Source organism: Lepeophtheirus salmonis, chromosome 1, assembly GCF_016086655.4.
Source record: "Lepeophtheirus salmonis chromosome 1, UVic_Lsal_1.4, whole genome shotgun sequence".
NCBI classification, from domain to species: Eukaryota; Metazoa; Arthropoda; class Copepoda; order Siphonostomatoida; family Caligidae; genus Lepeophtheirus; species Lepeophtheirus salmonis.
The window spans coordinates 2,918,315-2,939,746 of record NC_052131.2 but is presented as its reverse complement, the minus strand read 5'-3'; positions in this window follow the sequence as shown (position 1 = coordinate 2,939,746).

The following is a 21,432-nucleotide window of genomic DNA, read 5'->3' as shown; positions in this document are numbered from 1 at the left end:
GTACATCTGGAACAAGTACAAGTGTTATATAATCAAAGCATTGATACAGCTCGGAGAAGAAGGTTTTAATTTCTTAACATATTTCCGTAGGATTTTCAGATATTTCTCCACTTGCTAACATGATTGACAAATCCTTCCATTTGCTTTTTTTTTTATCCATCATAACAAGTCTTCGATGTTGTTCAATTTTAATCTGATTCTAAATGCTAAGTGAGAATCTCGAAAAATTTGATCCAGATTGAATTTTTTTTCACGTTCTGAAATGTCCTCTATATTTACATTTTCAATGATATCAATTTTCCTATTCCTATTGACAGCTTCTCGGGCTCCAGCCTGTCTGCATATAGCTTTAATCTTTGATAGCATCTTTTATACTTCATATAAGACTTTGCATCCTTTTTTTTGACATTGTATCTCGGGGTCTCAATTATTTCCAAGATTTCATAACTTTGGGTATATAATATATTTAATGACGAATTGAGTTTCCAAGCTTTTTTATCTCTATGATTTGGGAAATGTATCAAATTAATTTTATTGTACAATCCCTTATGGTCGGATATTTTGGTATCGATTACTTTATATGACATGACTGATTGCTTTTAAATACCACTGAATAGAAATAGGTCAATTCTTAACGACAAGGGGTTTGGAGGATTTTTAAGAAGAAAAGAAAGTATGGCTATAATCTTTTACAGTTATGATCTGCGTCATAGAGATTTCATGATGAAGCAAAGTTTTTCCTTTGCGCGGGCATTCGTGTTTCCGTTAGGATTTGTAGAGTTCTGTTAGTTTTTTTTACAATAAAAATCAGGGTTCTCCGAATTTGGCCCATAAATTCCCAGAACATTAAAAATAATTCCTGAAAGGTTGCAGGATATCTTTATAAGGTTTCCATCCGATTCTCGAAATCGAATTGTTGGCTTGAAGTTCTTGTTGATCATATGTGTGACTCCACGTTTCGAATTTGAAAGCTGCTTGTCGAAGGCAAGGCACTGAAAGTTAGATAAAAGTGCAGAACATAATAAAGGTTTTCTAAACAACACATAGTATTGAGTAGTGTTACAATGTCTGGGTAATCAAGATGTCGTAGAAGTCTAAAAAAAAGCGTGCTTTCTCTCCAATTTTATTAGTGAATTACACTTGAGTGTTAAAAACGTTATCATATCTATTTTTTCAGTGTACTTTTTAAGAAGAATTAATTCTTCTCTTCTATAATTATTATTTAATAGAATAATTATTTATTTTAAAAGTTCCAATAATGAGGTTGCGTGGCTCGTGTCTATCCAGAAGTTAAGTAAGCTATGCCCTTATGTACATATAGTTTTTATAAAATCTTTTATTTTTTTACTTTCCACTAACTTTATAAGAAAGTATGCATGATGAATACATGATTTTTCTGCTTTCTTTATTTTGCCTCAAAATATAACATAAACGATGGACAAAAAGTATTTCTTTTTTTAAATCCAGATTATCTTTAAATAATTTTATATAAAAAAGTGGTGCTGGTGCTGCTGATGCAACTGAGCTTATTACTAAAAAGTTCTTGAAAGCTCTTTCCCCGACCAAGAGAGGAAGGTTAGCTGGACTCTTGAAAATTTGTTTGTTAGGCGATGTTGCTCAGTTAAAATTTTTTGCAAATTTAAAAATATATTGCAGGATGGTTTTGCTGTTGAAAATTGAGTCATGCACTTCAAAGTGGTTTTCAGAAAGAACGAAGTAGTAGGGGCGGAAGATAAATGTTCATTAATATTATTACTACAGCCGTTAGAAGGAGCTTATATAAAATAAAAAAGAATACATTTTAATATTATATGGTTACATAAATTCAATATTGCTGAATAATAATACTTTACATACAAAGTGGTCCATTAAAATCTGAACACTTTGAATTTTAAACTACAACAAGATATAATTTATAAAATAACAATAGAATTTTAACAAAATTAAAACTATACATAGATGTTTGTCTGAGCTCTCTTAATAATTAATGTAGTTGTCCTCAGCGGAAATGATGGCTTCCAGGGGGCGGTAGAAAGCCTGGCCCCCTCTGTGTAACTCTGGCATAGCTTTCCAATGCTGGCTGACAGTGGTTTTGATGGCCTCGATGTTTGGATAACGGAGCCTCTGGGCCTTTTAGTTGACATAAACTCAAAAGTAGTAGTCGAGAGGTTGGCATCAGGCCTGTAGAGGAGCCAAATGTGAATAAAAAAGAGTTCATAATAACTCAAATGAATCTTGTAACGGAGTAACTGGGTTTCTTTCATTACAGATTAATGTAATGGAAGATTCTTTCCTTAAAATCTTAAAGAAGAAAAATATATCAACTCAAAGAATCCACAATGCAATGAAATATGGTGGCTTAATCGTGATTTAATTTAGTACATTTTGAAAATGCCTCAACTTCCATGGGTTCAAGAAATTGTGGGACAGACAGTACTTTTAGAGCGTCCAATTGAATCAATTTCTAGTTACAAAAGGATTAAAATACACCGACTTCCCATAATTGAGTCTATCCAAAGCCTTTGAAAAACTGGGCAGATTCTCGGCTAGGATGAAAGGATATTGTGATGGGCCTTGTGAAGTAATCAAAAAACTTGTAGTCTCCTTAGGATGGGAAATGCCTCTGACAAATTGCATTAGCTTCTATTTTGCTGGTAGTTTTTCATAGGAAGTAGTCGCAGTTTTAAAAGAGTTAAACTATCTTTTAAATTAGATGGATTTTTCCATCAATAGGGCAGTCTTAGAACATTTTTTACCAGTACAGCGACCAATACTTCCTTTTAGAATCAAGATTAGTATATTTTCCACCTGGTACCTGAGAAGACGTCTAACTCAACTTACACTTACTCCTTTCATTGCTTATTTAAGCCGTCGTAAAATCACAAAAACTCCACAGCAAAGCATCAACGCCATTAAAAATAAGTATCTATTCCCTTCCGAGAAATGGTTGAAGTAAAAAGTACTTTCGGGTACTCTAGAAACGGCCGAGAAATACTACATAGATGGCCGAGCAGATTATTTTTTCTGCGGTTTAACAAGAGAAACAACTGACCGCATACTCTGGGAATGCACTAGATTAACAGAAATCTATACTGGCGTACAAATCATCATTGAAAAGGGATTTGCCGTCCAATTTTCGAAAAATGATTTTTTAGCAACAGCAAACGACGAAAAAATCGACGCAATGATTACAAACACACAGCATATAATATACACATTCCGTACTACAAGAGACGATAACAATTAAGATGAGCGCAAAGATTTTCTATCGATATATTTTATTTGCTAAATTATTATACCAATGTAATCTGTATTAAAAAATTGTTGAATAAAACTGAATGCCCTATTGGCCAACAAAAAAAAATCTTGTTAAGAAGTAATGAATCATGAATGCAGAGCTAGGGACTTATCTGATCGTCCATTTTTGGTGGTGAAACTTGAAAAAGTATTCCTAAATCAATGATCAAGTATGATGCAATTTCGTCAAAAAAAGAGCTAATGTTTCATACAAGATTTCCTTTTATTCATTTCTGATCTATTATTAGTGAGTATGGAGGACAGACTTCTTTTTAAAGCACATCAAAGAAAGACATTTTTATAAGGAATATCCATAACATAATTATGAGATTATAAGTTCCTTCGTAGTTCATCATATTCATGATGAATCTGTTTTCATCGATAGATGACTTCACATTATGTAATTTATGTCTCACCTCTTGTAGTTGGATTTGATCTCCCTTTATAATTCATTAAAAGTGTTAAAAATTGGTTTTTCTGCTTTGATTTCTTTGATGAGTATATGTTTGTGGTTCATTTTTGAAGAGTTTATTATCAAGGATGCTGCATCCTCCCCTTTATATATATAGACGATATTTGCTTACATATATACCTTCAGTAATTTTAAACCTATATTATGAATACAGAACCTCACTGTGGATTATTCAACATGTTAAAGATTAAATTAGTTCATATTTTGCCTATTTTAATGCAGCAACTCGTTATCATCGCTATAACTCAAACAGGAGACACGGGCACATATTGAAGTTGGGTTGATATTTATTTCATTTCTAATTGATTATGATAATTTATTGTGAAAGCAAGTTCAATTTACTCTGATTTTTGTAGGCACACAATTGATATCTAATTTTTGTTGGAGCTCAGACAAATTTGTCATATCATCTTCCATTAAAAATTTGTGTACCCTTAACTATATTTAATCACATTTCTATTTACGCCTCACCTCAGCAATTGATATTATACTGGTCCTTTGTTTAATTGTGACTTTTGTTTTTATTCCTAAAGATGGTATATAATTTTTTCTTATGATACGTCTTTTTAGTTCCCAACTTTTTGGTACTTTCTGTTTCATTATCTTTATATTTAAAATGAAAAGAAAAACAACTATTTTAGGACCATTTATGGATTTACAATATATATAAACAAAAATAATTCTATATAAACACTCATCAAATATCATTAAAAAAATATTTATTATTTTTACCAGGTATAATTTATTGGTATAGCTGATTTCCATTGATTCAGAATTTCCATATTTGATGTTGAAGTTGTATGCCGATAAGTTATTATATTATTGTCATTGTGCTTTCGATCCGATGTTTTACCAGTGTGACAACAAGAAACTACAAAATTTGAAGATCTATTTCACGTGTAGGATGAATAATCAATTTCTATGCAAAATTATATTATTAATTACTAATTTTAATATGAATTGACGATAACAGAATATATTAATATAACTTATAATAATACTTCTAATAGAGAGGTTGTGTGATTCTAAAAGTTAATAGTTATTCCATATGTTAAGTATTTCATGATTAGGGTAATGTCTTTTTTTACAAATTAAATATAGTTTAGTCAATTGTTTAGTAATTGTAAGAAATAATGAATATTTTGGAGGCAGGAAAAGTTCAGAAGTTAAATATAAATAATTGAGTATCTATGTAAACTTTAATAAAGAGTGGACATGTTATTTATTACTCATTACATTAATAGTAGTTTATACTGCAAATAAGGGACATTCCGATCTAGAAAGAAAAGGTTTTTTTAAATCTTTCTAGTGCGTGCAATTTAATTGAACAATTCCCAGTTCTTTTTTGACAGAATGTATATCGTATGTTCATTAGTACATTATTTAAGAAAAAGTGAAGGGCTGTACCACACAAGGGCATTGGTCCCTTCTATCCCCGTGTTTGCTAAACTACTGTTCAAAGCTGTTTGAATAAAAAATATCGTACGTATGAGTTTACGAATTATCTGAATGAAATAAGAAATGACTTATTTGATTTTAATTATTGAAGACACTAAAAAAGTAAGTAAATTTTGTTTTTTTTCTGAGGATGGGGATTATAGATAAATTTTTGTACTCATTTTTTCTTTTCTTTTTGAATATGTTACGTTGAGCTGTACAAGACAGTCTTTTTTTGTATGCTCCGTACAAGTTCCGATGACTATACAAATTGTAACTTGTATAACAACATATTGCAAAATCGGTTATTAAAATCAACAACTATTTGTCTCAAATAACTGTCAAGATATATAAGTCTACTAAAAGAGATGTACCCTGTGTATGTCTGGAGTGCTGACTTTGATGCATAAATATTTAAATTTATAGTATCAAAAATAATAATGAATATTTCCATGGTATATTTATAAGTTAAATATAAGCAACATCAAAGATTTAAAGTAAATATGATGGATTAACCTTCTTTTTTTTTACCTTTTTTACGATGTAATTTTAAATTGGATAATAACTCATCTTCTGAGCATGACTTCTATATTTTGTCTGTTATTTCCGGTAATTATGATTTACGGAGTTCTTGTGAATATAAAGTAAACGATGACGTGAAATATAATATGTATTTCAAGATGATAACTAATCCCCGTCGAAACTTTACTACTTTTGGTTTTTTATTTGTTATAAAATAAATAATTTATTTAAATAGAATTACATTGATAAATTTATGATAAACATTGTATCTATTATTTAGCTTGAAATTATGTATAACATTTGGAACATGAAGCTTAAATGTACTTTAATTTTCATTGGATTGTTTATTTAAATTAAATAATACTTCCTTAAAGAAATATTTATCATTATTTTTTTCCATTTTTTATTAAAAATAAATTATATTGTGTTTATTATTAATTATTTTTTTTAGAAGACGTAGTTGGTCATTCCTGGTTCCTATAAACTCCTACAGTAGAAGAACTTGACTCGAACATATCTTGATTTATATTAATTATAATAATTGTTTATTAAATCAAAAAAATAAAAAAATAAAAAATATAATTCTATATTTACAGTTCTGATTGGATCATGTTTATCAAATTATCAGTAAATTTAATAAGTATCCTATGCAAAAATTTGAATGAGTTCTACTACCTGAATTTAAGCAATTAAATATAAATTTACTTATATTCTCAGCTACATACCTCTTGTGCTTCATTTGGCTTTTAAAAAAACATAAATGTGGAAAATAAAGTTGTCCACTGTATGGTTCGCCCTAACTCCCACTTTGCTATTCTTTAAATTATTTGTCTTAAAAACATCTCCATTCCCCGCCCCCCCCCCACCTGTCTTTATATTGCATTGCATCTGTAGTTTAAAACTGAACGTTTTAAATAATATATGTATAACATTTTTTTACATATAATCACATAAATTTATTTTCCAAAAAATATTTTAATAGATATATCTTTTTAAGAAGGTTTATCTATTTTCAAGAGTCAAGGACTATCTTGAACCAAACTAATCAGTAAATAAGCATGCTTGTTCTTCTTGAATTATTAAATAAAAACTACTGGATATAACTTTAAAAAAATAATAATAATAACTCATAAGTGCTTAAACGCTACTATAATAGCAATGGTTAATTTTCATGTTAATAATTTAATAACTTTTGCTATAATGAGAACTAATAAAGTAGTACCTGATTTATGATTATTTTTTAATTAGAGAGGATGAACTAAATAATTACAAAACAAATATAAGGAAATATGTAGAACGTAAATATTATTCAAATACATAGTCTTCACTCCTTAAGTGCGGGCTTGGTCTAGCTACTTACAACTCGGACTTGAGTCCATAATTTGAAAATTTGCCACTCGATTGATTTTAAAATGAAAGACTTACGAATTGATAAAGATTTGAAAGCTAAAACTCGTGCCTTTAATGGACTTAAGAATATTTTTAAGAAATTTTTCTCATAATTCGAGGGGTCGATAGAAAAATGAAAGGATTTGGACTTGTGAGCAAAAACGTGGATTTGCAATCTGTATATGGACTTATTCCCACCTCTCCTATAGAGCAAGCAAATATATTCCTGGAAATAAAATTGATTTCAAAAAATAAAATAGTAACACATTGAAAGACAAACAGTTTTCATTACTCTTGTTGGATTTGGCTCCGGACTCTACATGGCAATCAATTATCTTTTACTTCAATTAACATAAATAAAGAAATGCTCTTTGGAATTCTTTGCAACTGTCCGAGAAAAATCAGATGACCCACCCTGCAAAAAGGCAATCATGAATGAAAACTAAAATCAGACAATGTTTATATTTGAATTTGTCAACTTCAAAAGTAATAATAGGGTGTTTTTTTTTATATGGATCTCCCTATTTTTTAGCTATACTTCCAAATACTTCAGCTATACTTCCAAATTCATTTGTACTCATTCAGACTCACATTCAAAGTGATTTGTAACAATTTCAAAACATGAGTTTGCGTACAATCTCTTTTCTTTTTTCCTTAATTTCCCATCAAAATTATGAAAAAATGAAAGGTTGAGTTGAAAGTTCCAGGCAAGTTCTAAGAGCAGTTATTGTAGAGAACGCCAGATAAATAAAATTAAAAAAAGGGAGAAGATTTGTGTTAAAGTATATATTTCGCGCACATCAGTGGGCAAACCTTTAAATTGCAGCTAGATTTATGGTAAGGCTTCCAGAATTGCTTTTAATTTTATGTCAGATATAAAGAAAATGCAATTCTTCTGCAATGTCACACTCCAAATTAATAGTCATTCAAATTTTGTAAAATTCATGGAACTTTAGCCTTATAAAGCCATTCCTTCTCCCTACCCCATCACAAAATCAAATGTGTCCTAAATTAATGTAGTGCGTCAAATATAAAGAAAGAAGTTGTAAGGAATGACAATCTTATTGTCTTTGACCAAATAATGATCTATCACTGTAGTGTTAATAGGTTGCCGTTGTTTAATAAATTTGGAGGATGTTTAGAAGGTTGACAATAGGAAAATAACAAGTATTGAATTGTACAGTATTAAAAACGATTTGATTGGTGAGAGACTAAAGGTTTTTATTATTGAATCAGGTAACAACTGTAAAAAGCTGGGCCCTCTCTTATGATAGCTTTTTGAATATCACTGGTTATGAATGTAAGTCCTTATAGAACTCAGAGTAGAATTAAGGATCGAGATCAGAGTAATTCTAGCCAATGTCCTTGTTTCTTTACTTTTTTTCCTCCTCTTTTTTAACAGCTGACTTTAGCTTATCTATAGAATGTCATGATAGCTAAGTTGCTCTCCTCTAAAACATTCTTTAAATTCTCAGAGTTACCATGTTGATTTTTGGTTTCTTTTTTTTAACATGCCCAAAATACATACGGTTTTTATCACTAGTTATTGAAGTAAGGATATTTACTTTAATAAAATTTCTTTTGACTGATTTCCAAAAACAGAAATGACGTCATGTTAAAAAGGTATTTTTTGTTTAGTGTATTGACCAGTAATTATCAAAATATACTCCAAAAACTATTCTATTTACAAAACCCAGAAAAGGAAGACTATAATTGAATTAATAAAACAATTAATCATTGTATCTATGAGAGAATATAATTGTATTATACACGACGAAAACTTACTACTGAAAGTTTTCAATTTGTGTTGATTTTTTAACATATTTATATTAACATTTTAATCAAAGGGGAAAACCCAAAATGAAAATTTTTAAAGCGAAATAAAAATGAGTCTATTAATTTTGGCATGTTTCAGACAAATGGTCTGTTGCCACTGTTCTCGTAATTATTTTACCAACGGCATTCAGAAATGAATGGAGGTTAACTGATGAAGTTTTTAAACCCCCGTGGTAATTGTGCACTCCATATATTAGATGGGAATTTATGTGGTTGAGTGTGTCTGAGAATCACAACCAAACCAAAGAATGGATTATTTAAAAAAAATTCATGCATGTTAAAAGGCTCAAGAAATGGTTCTGCTAACATTTTTTTGAACTTCAATGCCAGGGCAGTCTTATAATACCATGTTTATACAATCAAATTTTTGAAGAACAAACGATTACTTCTATGACACTAAAAATACAGTCTGCAAAATCTCAAAAATTATTTTCACTACATGTTGCTATGCATCTTTGCACACTTTTTTTGAAGGAGATTAGAAGGTTAAGAGAGAAGACAAAAGGAAAGAAAATAAGACAAAGGATGTTTGAAAGTGATATGAAAGTTGAGCGAACAAAAGAGTCTAACTGATTAACCATTTAATCTTTGAAACTTTGAACGAAAGTTCAGTTTGAATATTTTTTCTTCTCCAAGCCTTATAATCTCATTTAAAAAAATGTACAATGATGCAAACTAACATGCAGCGAGAATCATTCTTAAATTCTAATGTCTATATTTTTTGTTTGATATGAAGTAGAAGAGTTTAGAATTAATTTTAATTTCTTAATGTCCCAGGAATACCAAGCAAACCTACTCTAGTGTTGTATTAAAAAGGAAATAAATAATTTAAAATATTAACAGGTAAATAATGGAGTTTTATAAGCTATTTAGTCATCCTTTGACTGACTAATTCCTCAAAAAACAGAAGAAAAAAAATGGTATTGCAGTTACACTTGAACCAAATACTATTTTAAAAATGAAACCCGTAATACTTACTTTTCAAATAAAATCAATCCGCAAAAAACAAATTGAAAATTTGAATGTTATTCCTTTTCAAACAAAACCCATGGAATGTAGTAGATTTTTAACCTTTAAATTATAGTTTCTCCAGATTTAATCATCACATATATACTAAAACTACATAGGACACAGCTGTACCATTGTGTGTGAATTGAGTTTTTTTATTCTTAGCAAATTTAAGATAAATTTGATTCATTTAAAACAATTGTAAAAGACACTATTTAATACAAAAAAGTAGTTCCAGGTTTTTCAAGTTTTCAGGTGGGTTACTGATTATGTTCTTAAGAGCAAAATTATTCTAAAAATTAAAACAAAAACTCTCAAAAACCAGATTTAATACTGGAAAATCTAATTACAAATTTGTGATCAACACGTCTAGTACTATTTAAAATAAAGATGAAGAAAATTTTTCAATTCATTTTACATAAAGAAGTACAGAAAATTAACCATAAAAATATGCCTTATGCACCCATTATTGATAACTTGTCATGGTAATAGTTAACTGAGTTAAGTGTGACTGTTTTATCATTTAACTGCAAAATACATTTGATTTCATTAAGAGCAAGGAACAAGCAAAACCATCATGAATTGTTTTCTAAAATGAAAAGTCCCACAAGAATGGGATATGATTGACTGTCCAATTGAAATCTAACCTAACTCTAGCGAGCTTCCCACCCCCAGACATGAGTTTACTAAACCTTGTAATGGTAGATACTAGTAAGGTTAAAAAGAAAACATAAAACTACAATTACCTCAAGTTTAACTTCATCAGTACTGGGGATGCAGTAATATCCATTTGTAAAATAAACATTCTGCATAAAATTGTCACACCAAGGGATGGTTCTGAGCAAACATACCTTTTGCTATTTTCAGTTTATATTAGGCTCTGTTTATTTCTGAGCTTGTCAAAATAAATAAGACTCTCTGTACATAAGCTATAAAGTGTCATTTTGACTTATATTTTAAACTAAGACTTTATGGACTTTTGAAAGGTACCCTGATTAAAAAAGTTTAATGAACGCTGATCTAAAGGTATATGCTTTTGTGATTCTCTCTGTTTTCATAAGCATACATACACTAGGTTGATTCTGATTATACTTTTTGAATGAGACCATTCACTCTGAGGAATAGTTACATAGGGGTGTCATTAATTATACCATTTTTTAAATATATGAAAAACTTCAACCTGTTTCCGAAGATTTTAAATTCAATTTACATAACATTTGTAACAAGTTCCATAACGAAGCTTGTATGAACTTAAGTACTTTACTTAGACATTTAATATAGACTAAATAAACTGCGTTAGTATGAAATTAAAGTCATTGTATCATTTTCTTATGTTATAGAAGTATGTATATCGATTTTTTTTTGTGTGTGTGTGTGTGAAAACCATAAAAAATGTCTTCAAATTATTATGTAAGTTGAATGACCAATACGTCAAATAGGAGAAAAATCTTCCACCTTGTTCAAAGCAGAATAGAAACCTTAATTTTGCAATGTTTGATCGACTTTTAAATCTTGGTCGGATGCCAACAAAACTTCAAATAATTGGAAACTTTATTTTTCTATTTAACAGTAAAATTAAACGACAAGAATTGCTCAAAATTCAGATTAATGAAAGAAAATAGCTTTGAAATTAAATTCTTGATTTTTCTTCTCTTTACAGATTTTCTTTTATTTTTTTTCATTGGTATCAGTCATAAGAATAAAAAGAAAATATCTGAAAAAACTCACTTATTCACTATTTCAATTATTCCATGTCATCAACGTAAATGGAGAATGAAAATGCTCGAAAAACATGGATTTCTACTAGACGCAGATTAAGATTTGAGGCAAGTTTAGTTATTCTACGGTCAAATGATACAATACATTTTCACAGACAAAGGCTTTCAGAGCCCACAATAGTTTGGCTGTAAAGACCAGATTCTTGATAATTTTATGAAACATACCATGGATTGTCTTACTGATGAACCACACTAGAGCTGAATTATGTTACTCATTTATTAAAAATATATCCATGAACTACAAGTCCATTTGAAAAGGTTGTAAGTAAGTCACAATGGATTGATTATGTTAACAGAAGTGAAAACCCATCACGTCGATATAATTTCAAGTACTTATATGAATTATTCTAGGCCAGCCGTTGTTATATAAGAACTGTTAATTGCCCTCAAATCAAGTGAGAGAATCGTCCAAACTGACATCATTCACGTGCAAATATTGATTTATCGTTGATTTCCCTTTTACAAAACATTCATACTTACTTAGTTACAGGATGTGATTTCATTCTAATTTTAGAGCAGATGATTAGTTTTATACTAAGAAATAAAACATATCAACTTTCATAGAATTGTTAACCTCACGTTGGAAGATTATATGTGATATAGGAATAAAGAGCCTGAAACCCCTTGGCAACATAAGCAATCCATTTTAAATATTCTGAGATCGAACCTAATTTGAGAATAGGCTGTGAAACTCATGGAAAAAATACTTCAAAGTTTAATTAACAGAAGAATAAATTTGGAGTTCATAGGAAAAAATCAACATAAACAACATAATTTTTGTTTGTCAAAATCATTTACTTCTATTATTTATTTAAAAAATCTTTAAAATATAAAAATAAAGCTATATGCGTGTAAATATTTAAAATTACAGATTTATACAAACCTCTTCTTGACAGGAAGGAGGAAATTTTTTATTTCATATTCAAAAGTACTACGAATATAATTCAACTACACATAAAAGTTCCTCGTTTATAGAGGGTTTCACATTTAAAAAAAAGGTATTTACCATAACGTGGACGTAGTAAGGCAATATTTGGATGTTGTTTCCTGAGGAATAAAAGAATAATATTAAAAGCTCAAGATCATCAAATATTATTCATATTTCTAAGAAAAAAAGAAATTTGACACTAAAAAATGTTTAGGATTTACAACTTACCAAAAGTAATTCCATATTTTTTGCTTTATTTCAATTCTTTATATGAAGTGTTACAAACAGGTGGTAGTCACTTGGTGCCAAGGTACATAATGAGGGGTGGATGCATAGCATTTCCCCATCCAAGCTCTTGGAGCTTCTGGTCCTCACCAAAGATGTGTTCGGCCAGGCGTTGCCTTGTTATCTCTAATTAATTATTGCTTTTCAGGCAGTAAAATGTAAAATATAGCGAAAGTTTTCGTTTGAGGCCTCCATATTTGACGCAATATAATTCACAACTGAACTGGCAATGCAAAACACTCTACCACAAGAGTTGGTGTTATACACTAACATATTTACACCATCTTATCGTACGATAAGATGTGACAAATAATGAATAAGATATACTCAGTTAAGTAAAAAGGGGCGGGAAATACGAAATTACTTTTTCCCAAACTAATATATATGTGTACTTTTTGTAGTATATTCAATATTTTATAGATTACATTCTACTCCCATTTCCCTTTCTTTAAAGTTATGGAAAGCTGGGCATAGCTACACAAGCTCGTTGCTACATTATTATTTTTTAGATTAATTGGAAGTACCAAAAAATATACATTTTCATATATCCGGACAAACAAACTTTGTCTTATTAATATGGTTTATAACAAAAGTAAAAAAAAAGAGAATTTACCTAGAACTGCAATATGAACAGTTCAGAACTTGTATGAATGTATCATGTGTACACAAGTAGTTGATGGGGTGTTCGTAAAATCGATTTTTTGGAATTTGGAACTCTGCACCATGGCAGTTTTATTTGTTCCAACGAACCAGGCATACATTTATTCATACTCTGTATAATCATTTAGTGGGGCAGTCTGTGTTTCAGAATTGAACCATGTATTTTTTTTATTACTTATTACTATTATTACAGCATTTGGAAGACATAATATTTATTTATTATGATATCCGGAATACAGTTCTTACAATACGAGTCTAGACATACAAAAATAAAATAAAATACATGATCTTTTTTTTTATTTTTTATAACTTTATCTATTTAAAGAAGTTACAAACAAAAATATACATATAATTAAACATTCCAGTTTGAAATTAGCTCCCTAACCCAAAGTCAAACATCGTTAAAAATTGCTTTATATAATTTTAGTTATGACTCAATTTTCAACAAAAAGTTCCTTCTATAAAATTCGAAAAAAAATTATAATTTCATCCACTATGATAGGCTCCACTATTGTCAACTTCTCTGCAACCATACTTTTACAGCTGATACTGCCAATTCCATTGTTTTTGTATGAACACTTTGGATATTTAAGGAAATACCAAATAAAATTAAAAACGTTATCATTTTTTCTGTAATTCCAGCAACGTTCAGTGTGATAAAATCTCTCAAATTCTGAAGTACTGGGCAACTCGCAAACGCACGCATAACTGTGTTGAACATTTTCCACAGTCATTACAGGGAGAATTGAAAAATAGACAACACGAGGATATTTTAAATTGAGCAATAAATCGCTTTCTATCCCTGATTTTAGATATGGAAGTAGTGATCCTCTTCTTTCAGGTTTTGGGTAAACTCAAATAATTTAAGTAATCCATCACAGATTTTATGCACCTTTTCTTATTAGCTGGAGGGAAAATTCATCCTTAAGTACCTCGGAATTGGAGTTAGATGGATGATTGCAAGCTCCTTTCAGTGACGAGAAAAACTTTCTACTATTGAAGAAATAATTATGGTCAAGATTAACTGTCTATTCCAACTTTTTGGGTAAACTATGTTTTTAAAGGAAAACTGATTATTACTATTCTGACGTACAATGTCAATAGTTGAAGAGGAGAAAAAGACTGGTGCGCCTTTCCAAATGATCCTCTGGACAGCTCCACAAGAATGAGAAAATTCATCAATTTCGTCATCAGTAAAATCAGTTCGTAGCATTAATAACTTGTAGGCAGGATAGGACGAAATAGATACACGCCAATTCAGAATCAGAGTTTCTTGAAATGTCAATTATAATCTATTATTAAATCTTCTGAATAGTTCTAGAGCAAAGACAACCCTCTTGCTAAATTACTTTTGGGTATTTTTATGGAATCTATGTAGCTTGGATGAAAAAGCTTATTGATTCAGCAACTTTCTTGTTCAAAGGACTTTATGGCTAACCATGCAATAGACGTTGCCTTTTAAAGAGTTGCAGGAACAATTTGGTAATCAAGAAGGTCAATTTTTTTGTTTGGAGATTAAGTTTTTTCCATTTGTTAACTGGATAATTTATATATCTTTTTATATCACTCCAGTTTGTATACGACTATCATTTACTTTTGCACTTAATTCCTAAAATATCGACACTCTTTTTGATAGAGCAATAAACTATTCCAAGTCCTTCAAAGGGATCCCATTTACTAAGGGGAGAATAACTGTTTTCTTGTTGTTAATCTTCATAGCAGACCTCTTTTCATATTTCTTGAAGTAGTTCAATAAAACTTCAATCCTCCTGTTTAATTGTTTTTCTCACTTTACCTCTAATATCAAAGTAATATCATCAGCATAAATATCAATAATATGTTTTGACGTTCCAAAATCAACTCTAAAATCCCAAAACTTATTTCTGATGGTATCCCCAAGATCTTTAATCTCTGCAGCGAAAAGTAACGGAGCTGAAGGACAAACCTGGCGACAACTTTTCTTTAAAACTATTGGATAACTTTCCAAATCACCTAATGCAAATGCAATAGTCGACGGACCATTGAATAAAAGATCTCTAATTGGGTTAAAAAATCTTCAAGGAAGGAGTTTATTTTCTGCTCTCAAAATATGTACATTAATAATGGTATCAAAGGCATTGCAGAAGTCAATTGCAATTATTGCACCATACCTCCCTTTATTTTATATACTCTCAATTCCAGTTTGAATATTTCTTGAAATGTCTGAAATCCTCTTCCCGTTCAAGAATCCTTTCGTCTCCGGACCAAGCTTATAATTTAAAAATGACTGCATTTTGGCTGCCAGAATACCAGAAAGGATAATCTCCATCCCTCCACACATTTTTGTACTCCTTGTATTTTTTTTTTTTTCAGGTAATTCATTGATTTGGATTTTTTTTGCAATGAGCGACTACTTGCACAAGTTGTTTAAACAAATTAACAGCTCTGAACGCATCAAATCGTTTGAATGTGTTAACCATTGTAACGCTATTATTTTTATCTTTATTAAGATTAATGTTGTCAATACCTTTTCATTTTAAGTTCACATTGACTTCCATCCATATTTTTAACCCTAAATGGGTGTAACCTTTTAAGATCCTCTAATCTTCCTCTTAATCAATAAGAAATTTGGTGTAAAACCCCACTTGGTTAATACCAAAGAATGGATTTGCTCCTGCTAATTTATGCTCTTCAAAACCATATAAGAGTGCAATATCATAAACGTCAACATATGTAGCTCAGATACGAAAGGGTGTTCTATTAATATCTTCAAATAAAAAAGCAAATGTTTCCCACTTCAATCATTTATAAAAACTATTTTTTTCTGCAATTGCTTTATATTATAGCTAAAACTAAAGAATAAACATAATTTTACAGCTTTCAAAAGATTTGCTCTCTTAGAAAATGTGGTATAAATAACAATAATAGATGTCTATTTTTGGCAAAATTTTTATAAATTATATATTTATTTATTTAAGAAATCAATTGAATAGCTCATTTATGAGATTCCCTTTACATGACTCTCTATACATGAAAAGTAACGGTAATTATAACAAAATACGTCATATTTTTTTCTTTTCGTATTTCATACTGAGAGTAACTATCAGCGTACGATAACAAAGTACATTCAATCTTGATCTAACTAGCTTTCATTTCGTATTAACCGAATATTAATTACATGAGATCAATGTTGCAACATTTTAAATAGAACAATGTAGCTCAGTGAACAACGTGTTTCGTAAAAAGGGGACCTCAGCTAAAAATATATTAGTATAGAGGGCCTTGGAATAGTAAAATTTGTGAAACTCTGGCTTAAAAATTTATCAGCTATTATATTATAGGGCCTGACAAACTTAATAAAGGACCTTGATCCATAATCTACCTCATCCCTTCCATCTTGTATTTATACCTGAAAAAAACTTTTACAGATCCATAAAAGCCTTTAATTATTTGGAACTCAGATACAACTGTATCACACTGGCGACGTAAAAAAATCATTGGAAAACGCTGTAATTGCACAAAAAAAAAAAAAAAAACTTAGAATATTAACTTATTGATTAAAGTTAATTTATTTTTATAATAATTATAGTATTTTCTTTGTATATTCTATATAGGAACAAAAGTACAAGAACCTGAGCCGATAAGCAATATATTGCAGTCTCAGGCCCGGTTTGTCTTTGTCGGTTCCGGCTGTTCAAGAAACGAAACCCTTTGAAACACTAGAACCGCTGTATCATTAAAGGCACAACCTTATCCCTAGCTCAGATAGAGTAAATGTAATACTATAATGTTTAATAATAATTAATCAGTGCAATTCCATCTGACCAATTAAAGGAACATAAAAAAACTCTTTAGTTACAATTTTATATCTTGTAGATTAATTTTTTTTTTATGTACTAATATGTTATATATATATTTTGTATAATATAATATTTCTGTCTCTAGTTCTCAACATTGAAAAATCACATGTTGAACACTGAAAACTCGCTAATAATCCCAAGAAAATATCTTTTTTTTTTTAAATTCTAGACTATGACAACCATTTGAGTCTTTTAATATTTAAATTGTTCTAATTTTTTAAGGTTTTGCACCGCTACAAGTGATACAACAGATCCTTAAATTGAGACTCTGGGTTCTATGCTCTAATGGTTCTCAGTTCTTTACAATCATTATCCTAATTTTAGTGTTTTTTTCAGTTTAACAGTTTACATACCGGTTTAGACACAGGAGCTGTGACAAAACTTGACTCAACCTTCATTTAGAATAATATATAACTTTTATAAAAATGTTTAATTTGTATAGAAAAATAGCTATCCATAATTGTGTGATGAAAAAAAAAAAGTATAATGTATTTGTATTTGATAAGTTAATTATTTAATTAAAAATAAATTAGCTTTTTTTTTTTGAAAAGGTTTTTTATTGAACAAACATTGGATAATTATCTATATCTGTTGTTACAAAGATAGTTTTACTTTAATTTGATAATAATCAATTGATAAGTATATAACCATGGACACTACTGTTGAATAAATCAGTTTTTTTAAATCTAATTTTAGCCAATTGGAAACAGAGACAAGAGTCAATAAACTTATTTTATTTAAAAAGATAAAAGTTCTTTATGCTAGTGTTTTGTAAAAATTATTTAGAGTATCGTGGGTCAATTTTTCCTACAATTTATTATTTAAAATATCATTAATCTTTTTAGCCATGAAATAGTTTTTATGTAAAATTAGTTTCCTAACATTCCAAAAAGAGTAACATTTTGTACACTTTCAAATTTCATTTTGTATGTTTTATTGAACCCTTCGTGAATTCACTCCAAACTCTAATGAGGCTATATTTAGCCACCTCAATTCTTAAATAGATAATTTTGGTATAAAAAATCTTATTTGCTGACTGCAGTTTTTATGTATGTTCAAATTTAAATAGGTTTATTTTATGTACTTTTTGGATTGCATTTAGTTTACATTTTAGAGGCCTAAAACCTTTCGATGAAATAGAATGTCCAAGGAAGTCTACCGATTTTATGAAAAACTCACATTTTTCAGGGGAGATGATCATACCAGCTGTTTTAAGTCTCGATAAAACCATGTTTGGCGTTTTCCAATGCACATCCATCGACTCCGAAGGGACAAGGATATCATCAAAGTACACAAACATATTTGGAATTCCTAGTATAATTGAATCGATGAGTCTCTGAAATATCTGAGCAGCATTTTTAAGACCAAAAGGCATTCTCAATATTCATATAAACCAAATGTGTAATGATTGCAGTTTTATTTATAGAAGTCCTATTCATAGGCATTTGGTTATACATTCTGTGTAAATCCATTTTACTACCAACAGTTATACTTTTTAGATTAGCCACCAAATCTCTTAGATTTGGAAAGGGATACCGAACAAGGTCTGTCATCCTATTTAATTGACGATAGTTGCCGCACATTCGCCATCTTCATTTGGGTTTTGGAAAAATGTGAACAGCGGAAGAAAAGTTAGAAGAATACGATCGTTCGATTCTTTTCTTCAACAATTCGTTGATTTCGTCTAGTACAAAATTTAACTTATCAACATCTAATTTGCGTGATTTCACAAAGCAAGGAGGACCTTTTCTTATCAACTCCGTGAGCTGGATAAGTTTCAATGAATTCTAAATCTGAAATTATTTAAAAAAATATGCACCCAAAATTGGACAACCACTTTGTACCACAATCAATTTCCATTGGAAATCTCCTAGATTTTCTAAATTGAGAGGTAAAGTTGTTGTACCAATAACATCAACGAGGGCTCCCCCCATATCTAATAATAGGGGAGAGTTTTTCGCAAACAACAATTTTACATTTTGAAATGGAATAACAGACACTTGCGCTCCTCTTTCTAGCATCAAATTTAAATCGTGTTTGATGAAAAAGAAGTTTGATGGTTTATTTTCAAACCTCGGTCTCATTCAAGCAAAAGCAATTTATTTTTTTGAAACAAGTACATAAAAATGACAACTAGCTCCTGAACAGGTATTTGTGTTCATTCAAAATTTAGAATGATAATAGTAGATATCTTTTTTCTCCTTAGATTTTGTAAATTTGTACGTGTTATGAAGAGTGCTTTTGAAAACATGATTGATTGGAGTCAAAATGGACGAGTCTTCAACAGTGGAAATATGGTAATTGCAAAGTTATTTGGCTGCAACACACATTTAATTCAACTCTTCAATTGAATGGGATTGTGCTCTCAAGTACCCTCGCTGGTCTTTAGGCACATTTCTGATGATACTCTTCCTTAGTAAATGATGACGCAAATCATCTATGTATTCCTTGTCAAGGAGACACTCAACTACATTTATAATTTCCCCAGGGGAAAATCCCTTAAAAATTGCCTTTTTTGCACCATCATACATGAGACCTTCCTTTTTTAATAGGGATAGACCTAAAAAACTTCACCAGGTAATGCTGAACTCATTAAACAATATTTGGTCTGATCTTCATTGGTTTTCCTCATCAAAAAATCCACCTTAATTCTTCGAAACCAATTTTCCAGTTCCATTGCCGAGAATTTGGGAAGACGTAGTTCTGCTACGGCAAGAGCTAAGTTGCTAACCTCTTCCGATACGTACTTTCTTCGATCTGGGGGGCATTGTCCGCATGGCATTGACCAACAGAGTGAGATTTTTTAGGAGGCATGATATCACGTCGGGGTCACAAATGTTGAAATTTAAATATCTTTAAATTAACTGAGTAAAATTGATCATTCCTTTATACCAAAATAAAAAGGAAAAGACAAGCAAAAGAATACAAGGTACTACGATGAATAATTAATTTCATCCAAACAAGTCGAACTTCTACATGTACATATAATCAGTAAACAAATTGAATACTTTTTAACAAGATATCTTATTCCTGGAAATCTAAGAATTTAACATTTTATTGTTGTATATAGTGTTGAATCGGTCTGCATACCTATCAAGTCGATTCTAATAAATGATATAGTTATTACTAAGTCCAATGTTATAACAATATTGACTAAGTCATGTCAGCTGTTCAGCACAATCTCTTTCAAAGAAAAAGACACCTGAATTTTAAAGTAGGATGTGTGTCACTAAAACGTTTAACACGGAATGAATAACCCACTAATTGGTCCTTAGTACCGATCCAACATTAATTGCAGAGAATAGGTTACTTATAATTGGATTAATTATTAGCAAACATGACATGCGCAATTAATGCAAAGTAGATCATCATCTTCTCATTTTTTTGTGAATAACTGTGGGTTTTTGAATGATTTTTTTAACAAAATTTAATAGTTGAAATTTTTTATCAAAAAAGTAACATATGACATTAAATTATTGAATTTTGTTTTCAAAAAATTTAATTTCCCAAATCTTTTTCCAGAAATTTAATCTTTTGTGAATAGCTGTGAATTTTTTTAATTTTTTTCCAAAAATGATTAATTTTTCAATTTTTTTGTCTAAAAAAAAATTATGACTACGTACAAAAATATTCTGTGAAATATATATTGGTAAGGTATGCATAGTCGGGAGTTCCAAATTGTTGGATACGTAAAGGAGACGTCGCAACAGTTCTTTAGTACTTAAATCTAGGATATTAAAAGAGTGTGTTGTATAATCTTCCCACATTTTTTAATAATTCTATAGAACTTTAAATTGATTTGTAATGTACTTTTTGAGTAACAAAACTTTCAATTTAGAGTTTCAAATAATATCCAGCAAAAATTCAAAACCTTAATATATCCTGGTAAGTAAATTTATATATTCTGTGGAGATATTTCGTATTCCTTCAGTTCTGTAAAAAAAACCTTGTTATGTTTGAGTTCAGCTGGAGTTTTGACTT